Genomic DNA, 12176 nt, shown 5'->3' on the forward strand with positions numbered 1-12176 from the left:
TTTGCACCAAGAGAGCAGCATTACAAGTCCTTACACAAAGCTTCCTGTCCTTGAATAGCCTCACTGATGAAAATGAATTCACTTATTTTTCTATTATCACTCGCATGTTAGTCTTCTAATAATATAACATCTCAGAGTACCTAACTGCTGTCCTTTCAACCCTTCAACCTGAAAAGCACGTTGGACCAGCCCAATCAGGAAAATGGCCTAGTTTTGATCTCCTAGACAAAGGTAGGAGCCATTTTTTAAATTAAATGTCTGCCAGGTGACTAGAGCTTGGAAAGCAGACATAGCAGACACATCATTTATTTAATTCAGTCAATCAGTATATATATTTGAGTTCCTAATATAGTAATACAGTCCTAACACTGTGCTTGATGCTATTAGGGAGAAAAGTGTCTGAGGCTAATAGCAATATAGGATCAACACGTTAAGTAAAGAAAGGTATAAGACAGTACCCGATTAGCTGTTATTTCTCTCCTTTATATGTACTGTACTAAGAAGGCACCCCTATCTAACTGTCTTGCTACCATGGTGACAGTTACTAAGAAATGCACAGATCTATATATGAACAGGTCACACAGTTCTGTTCTGTTTTGTTTTTAAATATGTAGTTTCTCCAGTCAGATGAATAATTCTTAATATTAATCTCCAATTTTCTGTATGGATACACTATATCCAAGTCCTTAAAAAAAATGGAACCACGAGCATGTGGACTGATCCATGCTGACCCTGGACAATTTAGGGTTTTTCCCGTTGCTCAGGGATCAGGCTTTAACCCTCCAAGTGTGGTCTGGAATAACCTCCAACTTCCAGGCTTCCGATTCTTTAATATGCAGGTATGATTCCCCAAGGTCAAGAAGGAATTCTTGACCATCTCTTACTCTAAATTCTTGCTTTTGTCTCTCTTGTGGTTACTACTTGTGATGACTGTGCTCTCCTCATTAGTTCCCCTAGTACCATATATACAAGAGGTTGTTTACAATGGACTATTATATCGAAAGTCTGGGGATAATACTATAGCACAGGACAGGAAATATAAGCATCCAAAAGTTCTTTGGCCATTTTCAACATAGGAAATTTCTCCCTGTATTTTCTCCTCAGGCTCTGCCTGCTGCCATTTTGCTTAGATTTCCTTCTCCATCTCTTTTCTGAGTTCTTCAGGTCTAGATCTCTGTAATTTTATTATTCCAAGCAATGTAATACTTGTTGTCAAACCCTCCCACACATAAACTAACTCCCAACTCCAAAGGCACATCTTTTTTTTTCCTCAAACAAAAGTTCCTTTTACCCCAGAAGTAAATTTTGCCATTCTCCCAGAATATAAACTAGCAGCTAAAAATAGCTACTTTTAAAAGTTATTTTCTTCCCCTAGCCCCATGCCTTTTGGCTTAATTCTTCCATTTGAGCTGTATTTAAGGTAGCTTTCTCCTTGAAACTGACCTATAAAGTCAGAGTTTTGGAAATAGTTACCTTGCATGTAAGTCATTCACATGTTTGGGGAAAATTCTAGTTCTTTTTTTTTTTTTTTTTATGGAACGCTTCATGAATTTGTATGTCATCCTTGCTCATGGGCCACACTAATCTTCTCTGCATTATTCCAATTTTTGTATATGTGCTTCCAAAGTGAGCATTTTTTTAACTTCATTTTCTAAAAAGTGATTCCTCAAAGACTCAGAAAAGCTATAAAACGATTTGTGATTTTCTGATTGTTTTATAAAGATAGGGAACAGAATAAATACTAGTTCCCTGTAGAAACTCCCTACTGTATCTGGTATTATCTACAGGCCAAGAACCTTTTACAGACACATAGCACAATTTTCATAAAAGAAACATTTCTGCATTCAGTCACAGGAGTAGATACTTGGGCAGTGATCACAGCTCTGCTTTAAGGATAAGAAACTAACCTCTCACTACAGAAAAATTTCCAAAGGTGCTGACTACTGATTTCTCTTAGGCAGCCCTAAATTACATCTGAATGTCATCCCCAAAAGAAGGTAACACGTGACGATAAGTACTGCTTCTTATAAAGATGGGTATTTCTCCTTGGACACATCTCGATCTACATATACACCTCTCATAAACCTATACAGCAGAGTTCCAAGCTAATACCATGGAAGATGTGAGAAAACAATAAAATAAAACTGAGATTCTATAGGAACTTAGAATTTAAAGTGTGAGAAAAGTTACATTACATAGAATTATGGAGTGAAAAACAAAGCAGAATTTATTCAGAACTAGAACTATTTAAAGATCATTCACTGGTTTGTAGGGAAAACGAGCTCAGAAAGGTAAGTAGTTTCCCTGAGGTTATACAGTGAAATTAGTAGCAGAGCCAGGAAGAGCCACAGATATCCAGAGCTTTGTCTACCTTACCACATGTAACAACTATGAAGCATAAGTTCTATATGAGGATGTATACAGCTTGAGATAACACATGTAAAATGCCTAGTGCAATGTCTGGAATTATCAGCTGTCATCATTATCACAATCATCATCATCATTATCATCATGGTTTGGAGTATAAATTTTGGTATTAGCCAGATTTAAGGTGAGTCCCAGTTCTGCCACTTACTGTGTAACAGTAGTTAAGTTACTTATTTTTTCTTAGCTCCAGTTTCTTCATCTATAAAACGTGAACAAAAATAGTGTCTACCTAATAGGATAGCTGTGAGGATTTTATACGCATTCATTTGAGTGTGTGTGTGCATATATGTATATATTAACTGTTGCATAGTATCTATTAACCTATATAGGTATAGAGTGTCAAACAAGAACACACATAGATATGGTTTATTGGTGGAATTTCTCTTTGCCATGTCAAAAGGAAAGCCAGAAAGTTAACATTTACTGAGCTTTCACTGTATATAGACATCAGCACACAAGAATATGTAACAAAGAAAATAGGAGAAGAAATGCTATCTGGGATGTTATAATATAGGAACTGTTTATTATTCTCAACAAATATATACCAATTACCTCCTACACAATGATAAATAAGACTGAGTTTCTGCTGTCAAGGAGTTTGCAGTCTAATAGAGGAAGAAACCAGGCTTCTTATAACATGGAGCGATATACACATTGCAGAGCTAAGAGCTATGGAAGCTCACAAAAGCGCATCCCACCCAGTAAGTGTGGAGCAAGGGGAGTAGCAGATATCTCTCAAATAAAAGAATAAGGAGGAAGGAGTTGGCCAAAGATGAGAGGAGTTGGAAAGAGCCTAAAGTCACAAACCAGCATCTATTCCAAATCTCTAGAGTGCTTTCTTAACCTGCAGAGGCTAAAGAAACAAAAACCACATCTTCCCCATCTCCCTGAAGTCGGGGTTCTGCTTCTGCCAATTAGAAGCACTTGGAAGATGGATCCCAGGCTGGGGTTATCTGCTTTGTTTCCGCTGGCAAACTCAGAGTGGACACATTGGGCTTTTCTGCAGCATTGTTTCAGTGTCTGGGTACTAACTCCATGGGTGTCATGAGGTAGTCGCAGGAGTAGCAGTGGCTTCCTGATCCTTGGATCGCAACTACAGTGGTGTCTTTGAACTCAGCACTACCAGTGGAGACCCCTGACTCCCCACCTTTCTGATTATTGCAGAGGGAGCAGCTCCCCCAGTTGACCAGTCTAGTAATTTTATCTTAGGAATCATTCATTCCTGGAGGTCCTACCATGTGACCCTTCCTTTAGCCTTTTCAATGATTTCATAAGCTCCTGCTGCCTTGCATTAAATCCCTTTTCACTTAAGATGATTTGAGTGATTCCTACTTCTTACATCTAATATACCACCAGAATGCAAAAAAGGCAAAATGTGCCATAAATAATAGTTTGTAGGGAGTCAGTAAACTTTTCTGTAATGGGTCAAGATATTAAATATTTTAAGTGTTGTGGGCCACTTAAGATCTTGATCTCTTCCTTCAGTGTTAAGTATATTCACATTGTTGTGCAACAATCTCACAATTTCATTTTGTGAAACTGAAACTCTATATTCCTTAAATAACAATTCCTCTTTTGCCTCTCCCGGCACTCCCAGGGACCCTGGCAACAACCAATATATATCTATACATCTGACTACTCTAGATATCTCACATAAGTGGAATCATACAGTACTTGTCTATTTGTAACTGGCTTATTTCACTTAGCAAAATGGCCTCAACATCCATGGTATAGCATGTCACAGGATTTCCTTCCTTCTTTCCCTTGTGAGGCTGAATAATATTCCATTGTATGTATACAGCACATATTCTTTATCCACTCATCTGTTTATGGACATTTGGGTTGCTACCACCTCTGGGCTATTGTAAATAATACTGTTATAAACATGGGTGTACAAATACCTCTTCAAGATCCTGTTTTCAAATCTTTTGGATATATATATATATATATATATATATATATATATTTAGAAGTGGAATTGCTGAATCATATGGTAATTCCATTTTGAATTTTTTGAGGAACCACCACACTGTTTTCCACAGTAGCTGCACCATTTTACATTCCTATCAACAGTGCACAAGGTTTCCAGTTTTTCCACATCTTTACCAACACTTTTTTTTTTAAAAAATATTATCCTAATGAATGTGAGGTGATTTTGATTTTGTGCATCTCCCTAACGACTGGTGATATTGAGCATCTTTTCATATGTTTGTTGGCCATTTATAGACCTTCTTTGCTCATTTTTAAATCAGGTTATATTTTTGTTGTTGTTGAGTTGTAGGAGTTCTTTATATATTCTGGATATTAACCCCTTATCAGATATGATTTCCTTAGGTTGCTTTTCTACTACGCTGCTTACGCCAGTCAAGGTTTAGTCTTGTGCTCATGAATGAAAGTCTAGTTTGGAGCAACTTGCCTGCAGTCTGGTCAAATCTGGAGCCATCTTCTTACCTAAATACACTAGCAGAAATGAGCCAGAGAATCTTTATCTTGGACACTTCAAGTCCTAGAGACTCTGATTTCCTATGATATCGAAAAGCACACTTATGCCTTTACTTTGAACCAGAAGCGGCCAATGTGAGGTTTCTGGGGCTGCAGAATTAGAGACTGGAGAGTAAATGAGAGTCATGGAGGTAGACTCATCAGATTCAGGTTTTGCATTATTAATGCCAGCCACTAGAAAGCTGAAATCAGACACAATTTCAATATCTATTTTTCAATTTAACTATGCTCCTTTTAACTACAAATGGTAGTTCAGTTCAACTTCTTTGATTCACCATGTTTATTCTGAAGTGATAATGTATCTTAACCCTAGAGACCGTAATGATTGCCAGTCAAATATATGTAGAGTTAATTCATGACATAGTCTAAAATGCCACCCTGTTCACACAATACTTGCTCCAAAAAGAAACCTTGCTGATTCTATATTAGTGGACATGAACACCATCACATGGTATATTTAACTAAAATAGCCTATTTGAGATGTACTAATTGCCAGCATAAAATCAGTCACAGGGATATAAAGTACAGCATACGGAATATAATAATATTGTAATAACTACATAAGGTGTCAGATGAGTACCAGACTTATCAGGTAATCCCTTCGTAAGTTATGCAAATGTCTAATCACTATGTTGTACACCTGAAACTAATATAATGTTGTATGTCAACTGTAATTGAAAAACATTTTAAATATATCCTATGTGAAGAGATAAGATTCTGATTATAAAAGATTTATTTCTTATTCCCACTACTTGCCTGTTAGAAAATTTAGGAAACCCTATGTGCATTACTTTTCTGGTCCCCACAAGAAAAAGAAAATGGGAAGGTTAAAAACAGGGCTGCATATGGTCAAGGAGAAGAAACACTGGAAATGCAGGATCCTAATTCTCTTCCTCCCTGACTTTGATGTTAAGTTGTTGCTATTCAAATATTTATGCACAATGATGTTCATCACTGTATTACTTCTAATCATGAATGTCAGAACAGTGACATTTATAAATGATTTTAGCTGTAAATAACAGAAAATTCAAACACAAATAGGTTAAAACAATAGTTATTTTTTCTCATCATAACAAGGAATCCAGAGATAGATGGTTGTTGGCATTGGTTTAAATGTTGAACAATCTAAGGGCCAGAAGCCTTTAATTTTCTTAATTTTTCCCTCGTGGATGAAAGATGGCTACTATAGCTCTAGACATCTCATTCCTTATGAAGCAAAGAGACTAGGTAAGAAATGATACCAGTTTGGCCTGTCCCATTTTATTTGGAAGGCAAAATTTCCTGCAACTTCCCCCTCAACCTCAGAAATCTTTAGCTTACTTCCATGGCTAGAATTTACAACTAGGGGTTGTAAGTAAGGCTAGGAAAATGAAATACATGGGAATATTTGGTTTCCCATCCAATGGCTGGAATTTACACCAACCCTAGTTGTAAGTATGTTTGAAAAATGAAATACCTGGGAATATTTGGTTTCCTATCATAGAGGCAGGCAAGTGAGAGGGAAGTTGGGAACTGGAGTTAGTTTACTGAGTTTTAGGGTCTGCCACAGTGAAATCCAAGAAACAGCAAAATAGATAAGAATAGAAGACTAAGTATGATGTGCTAAAGAAATCCTAGGTGACTGTTAAAATTATGACATAGAAAAATACTTAATTCCATGCAAAATTATTCATAAAATGTTGTCAACTAAAAAATTAATACATAAAACGATAAAAAAATATCAAATTTGTTAAGGAGAAATAAGTTTAAATAGATTTTTAAAATTTAAAGATATATTCAAAAAGAAGAATCTATAACTTACACTCTGAAAATGTTGACAAAGTTTGGGTTTTTTAAGAAAAAGACTCTGAGACGGGAATTTGCATGCAGGTGCAAATTCTACTAGAGAGTGCTCTCAGGACCAGCACGTGTACGCAGGCAGGAAAGAGCAGAGGAAGAAGGTGAACTGCAGGGCAGTTGCCACAGAGGTTTTAACCAGTCCCATGGAAGTTCTAAAGCTGGATGTCTCAGATTGTCCCAACTGAGGGACTGTGTCTTTGTACCTCCACGATTGGCCAGTCATTGGATTTAGGCTGCCCCCAAGGAGAGGATATAACCTAGGGTGAGACACTGTCCTTCACAGACGGCAATTTTGAAGAGGAATTTAATTATGAGCAATCAGTAGCCAACATTCCTGGCAGTTGTATGTTGGGATCTGGGCAGCAAACCATAGCGTCCACTAGTAGTAATGTCAACAGTGATTATCTCTGGGTTTAGGGATTAAGATTTGTCTTCTCTCTTTTTTTAATAAAGATACTTTCTAAATTTTCCACACTGAACGTGGCATTGTCCTAAAGATTAAATGAGTTAATTTATATAAAGCACTTAGCACAATTACTGGAATTTATTAAATACTCAATAAATTTAGCTATAATTATTTTGTTTTTAGATATATGTATACGCATGCAAAACATTTTAAAGATAAAACATACATGTGGATATTGTCAAGAAAAAAGTAAGAAACAATTAAAATAATAGACCTTATTGTCAATTTTGGTTTATTTTATCTGTAAAATTCTTTATGATTTTTTTCCCCCAGCATTGCCTAATATAATTTTTTTGTAATGACAGAAATTTTGGTACCTGTACCATCCAATACAGTAGCCACTAGCCACATGTTGTTACTGAGCATTTGAAATGTGCCTAGTGCAAATGAAGAACCAAATTTTAAATTTTACTTGGCTTCAATGCACTTAAACGTAAATAGCCACATCTTGCTAGTGTTATCTATTGGACAATGCAGCTCTATACCAATACTAGGCAACAATGAGAGAATAGATCTGAAATATTCTTCCTCTCTTAAAGCTTGAATTAGTTTCTCAACTTGCTATCTGGTATAATCCCCTAATCTTGATTTCAAAATCACTTTGTATTTAGATGTATAGAAAAACAAATGAGAATTAAATGTAAAAAAATGTGTTTTGTTTGGGGGGAGGGATGTCAAAATTGTTTACATACAACAGAGAAAGTAATTTAGTTGCAAGTTCAGTACTAAAGGGCTGTATAATGTGTTGCTAATTGTATGGTATTGTCTGATATTTCTTAGTAAATAATCGGAAAAGAAAATGAAAGAGATTATTCCATATCAAATATCTAGTTCCCTTTGGTAAACCAAAAAGAATACTCACTGAAATCATATATTTCAACCATACTGTCAATATAATAAGGGAGATAACCGCAGAAACAATTTGAAAATGCCTGAATAGCAATGTGTAAGTCTCTTACCTCTGAGGTGGGAGGAATATGTGTGTGGGGATAACTCACAGTAGCCATGTTTGTGGAGGAAAGAGACACAGATCTTGGTTTGCATCTCAGCCCTTTTCAATTACTGGCTGTGTGTACTTTGGACACATTACTTAATTTATGCGTAATCAAATGGTGATAACTTCACCTACCCTTAAGATTTGTTGGAAGATTAGTGAAGCACCTAAAACACAGTAAGTGCTAAATCAATGGCAGTTTTATTATTATATTGTATTATATCAAGAAAATAGACTAACGAAGGGGAAGTAAGCCCGAATATAAAATCTGGATCGTAATTAACTGGCATAATTGCTAAATTATAAAATTATTTTTGGTATATTTTGCTTTATGTTTATATCGACCATACATAAAATTTAGTCCACTGTTTATCAAATAAACGAAAGAACTGATGGCTGAATGAACACTTTGCCCTGTCCTTAATGTCCTTTTGCCCCCCAAATAGGTCGTTACTACTAAAACGGTTTTGACACTGGCATTGTTACTAGAGATATTTTCAAAGAACCTATAAAGTGCAGTATCAAATTAATGGTCATGAGCAGAGTTATTTTTCCAGACTGAATAGGAGAGATTATGCCTTAAATTAAGAAACAACTTCTTAAGCAATATCACTATAGAAGCAGTTAAGGGCTTCTATCCTTAGACATTTTTAAGAAGACACATAAATATCTTCCATGCTGGAAATATCAACAACTGTGCTAGCTAGACCTCAGGACAGCTTCCATTGATCATTGCTTGCTAGCATTCATGTCCTTCCCTAGTCTCCTGCCCAAATTCAATCAAGGTTGGCCCTGAATGTGGTCAAGGTGATGTGTGACTTCCAAGCCTATGTCATAAAAGGTATTGCGGCTCCTGTTTGGGTCTCTTAGATTCATCACTTGATCTATGTTAAGCCAGTTGGCATGCTGTGAGGACACTCAAGCCATCCTGTGTAGAGGCCCATGTAGCCAATAGTCTGGACCAACTTGCTAGACATGTGAGAGAGTCAGCTTGGAAGGGCATTCTCCAATCCAACAGTGTCTTCAGATGACTACACCCCTAGCCAATACTTGACTGCAGTATTATGGGAGACTGAAACAAAAAAGCCCAAATGACCCACTCTTGGATGCCTAACTCACAGAAATTGTGAGATAATACATGATTTATATTGTTTTAAAGTTGCTAAGTTTTAGGTTTATTTGATATGCAGCAATTGACAGCTAACATATTATCAATAACAAACATTTATTGCTACAATATAAAATATCATGTTTCTGGGTTGAACCATATGATCATTCAAGGTAACGCCTTGCTTTTTAACTTTCATGTTTTAACAGCTTTGGATGTCATTAACTCTATATCTTTCCCTATAAAATTCTTGTGCAAATCATAAGAATTGGCCAAATATTTAATGAACATTTATTAAGTTTAAAGTATTATTCTAAGTGCTCAGCTGATTAAAAGGTATGATGATGCTAGTGATAATAATAGTAACAATAATGATAGGTATTATTATTTATTAAGCATATATTTTGTTTTGAACACTTGTAGACTAGACACTGTACACATACTCTCATTTAATCTTAATATATACTGTATTTCCAAGATTTCTAGAAAGATCATACCAAGTTACATTCCCATGTGCCATGGATAAGAACACACTGTATGTTTACTAGCACTTAAAAAAAAAGTTTTTAAAAAAAATCTGATAGGTCGAAAACAGACGTTTGATCTGCATTTCTAGGATTACTAGATCTTGATATGAAGCACATTAAACCTTTGTCTGACATAGATTACAAATATTTTTCCCAGATGGATATAGTATTTTATTGTTTCTATACATTTGAGTCAATCTCTTCATTTGTAATTTCTTCCAATTTGTATTATTAGAAGGTTCTCTATTTCTAAGTCAATTAAATTTTCACTTGTATTTTTTTCCATTTTGTGGTTTTTTACACATGTTATTGTTTTGTTGCTGGATATAGGAAAAAGTTCTTTTTTAAAAAAAAATTATGTCGTTTACGGCCATACCACCCTGAACATGCTCGATCTCATCTGATCTCGGAAGCTAAGCAGGGTCGGGCCTGGTTAGTACTTGGATGGGAGACCACCTAGGAATACCAGGTGCTATAGGCATTTAAAATGAATAAATAAAAATAATCATGTCTCCTTCACTATTAACTGAACGTTTTCTTTTACTTGCTGATTTATAATGCCACCTTTACTAGGAAATTTTTATATTATTTAAGTACGTTTACTGTTTTATAATCCTCTTCCATTGCCTGTTAGTTTTGGTGCTAGTACTTTATTTATTTATTTATTTTTGATTACTGGCTTCTACTCATTCATGGCAAATGATCACATTCCCTTCCAGGAAGCTTCTGTGATTCTTCAAAAGAAAAAAAAAAAAAAAGATTGCTGCCTCCTTTTTTGCCTTTATAACATATAAAATTCTGCCTTGTATTATTGTTAAGAGTTCCTCTTATTCATTTATATTCTTGAGAGCAGGGAACAAGTGTATTCTATATTTATTAAAATTAAACTATGGGATTTGCATTGAAAGGTAGTAATGGCAGAATAGCTCTAGTTTGACAAAAAAAATAAAAATAGAAATTCCCTCCTTTATTCAACAAACATTACTTGCTATTCATTATGAAAAGATTATAAAGGTAAGTGAAACCTAGTTTCTCCCTTAGGGAGTTCACCACTCAGTAGAGGAAAGACATGTAAAAATATACATGATTCAAGACATGGAAGCAACTTAAGTGTCCTACAACTGATGACTGGATAAAAAAGATATATATACATATGCGCAATGGAATACTACTTGGCCATAAACAATAATGCAATATTGCCATTTGTGACAATATGGATGAATCCTGAGAGTACCATGCTAAGTGAAATAAGTCATATGGAAACGGGCAAGAACTGTATGATCTCACTCATATGGGGGATATAAAACATAAAGTGACAAACGAACAAATAAAACAAACTCATAGATGCAAACAACAATATGATGGTTACCAAAGGGGAAGAGGGTGGGGGGAAGGATGAAAGGGGTAAAGGGTGTCTAATATACGGAGATAGAAGGAAACCAGAACCTGGGTGGTAAGCACACAATGCAATATACAGATGATGTACTATAATAGTGTACACCTGAATTTTATATTATTAATTAGTTACCCCAATAAATTGAATTTTTAAAATATGTGACTAAATAGTATGATTAGGTGGCACACAATAAGCATGCACAAGGAAGGAGAAAGGAAAAAACTAACTTAGAGAGTAGTGGACAGTGTTCCAGAGTATTGAACGTATCCATGAGCTGGGTTTACGGCGTTTGTCAAATGTCAAAAGAATTTGTAATTAATCTGAATGACAACTTGCATCAATTCAGATCCTTTAACAAAAGTTACATTAATTTATCCTTCATTCTGAGATCTTTTAAAGGAAGCCTAACAGTTTGGCTAGTACTGGCAAGCTAAAGAGAAGCTCTGCTTGGAAGCTGCTTCATTAGCACAAACCTGAGATGACTGGAAAAGGACACGGGTGAGAATTAACCCATAGCGTGTGACTGGGTGAAAATTAGACATGAGGATAAACTATAAAACTCCACTTAAGTCAGGGCTTGTAATCTATAAACGACTTATACGAATTGGCTTAAAAACTACGAGGACTGACATGTTTTCAAGAGTGAGCACAGTTCCAGCCTGGAGTCTCACCACGTGGCCCTGCCGCCTCAGCTCCACCGGGAGCCCAGGCCAAATGTTAGAGCAAGAACTACTGACGTCATGTAAACATGATGTCACTAGCACTGACGCAGACAGACAGGGCGGGGCCTCTCAGCTCACCTCAGAACACGGTCAGCTCCACGGAGCAGAGAGTTGGCCGCCTCGCGTTCTGTCCTGTGGCTCCGCATAGTCAGAGCTACGGTAACCGAAGTGCCGAAGCTGCTCAGGAACCGAGGA

At 36.0% G+C, this 12176-nt stretch overlaps 1 protein-coding gene and 2 non-coding genes across 3 annotated transcripts in view; 1 reads left to right on the top strand and 2 right to left on the bottom strand.

Annotated features, from left to right (window-relative positions):
- XPOT (exportin for tRNA) overlaps positions 1-12176 on the bottom strand; it is a 123369-nt gene extending 111193 nt beyond the window's left edge. Inside the window, exon 1 of the mRNA XM_036237912.1 lies at positions 12060-12176. The gene's annotated coding sequence lies outside the window, so the exon portion shown is untranslated. The remainder of the gene's footprint in view (positions 1-12059) is intronic.
- Positions 1528-1634, bottom strand: LOC118614475. The gene has a single exon (XR_004956071.1). It is a non-coding gene; the product is annotated as a U6 spliceosomal RNA (small nuclear RNA).
- Positions 10226-10344, top strand: LOC118614353. Its single transcript, XR_004956022.1, has one exon. It is a non-coding gene; the product is annotated as a 5S ribosomal RNA (ribosomal RNA).

The sequence above is a fragment of the Rousettus aegyptiacus genome, unplaced genomic scaffold (genome assembly GCF_014176215.1).
Source record: "Rousettus aegyptiacus isolate mRouAeg1 unplaced genomic scaffold, mRouAeg1.p scaffold_m13_p_2, whole genome shotgun sequence".
Lineage (NCBI taxonomy): Eukaryota > Metazoa > Chordata > Mammalia > Chiroptera > Pteropodidae > Rousettus > Rousettus aegyptiacus.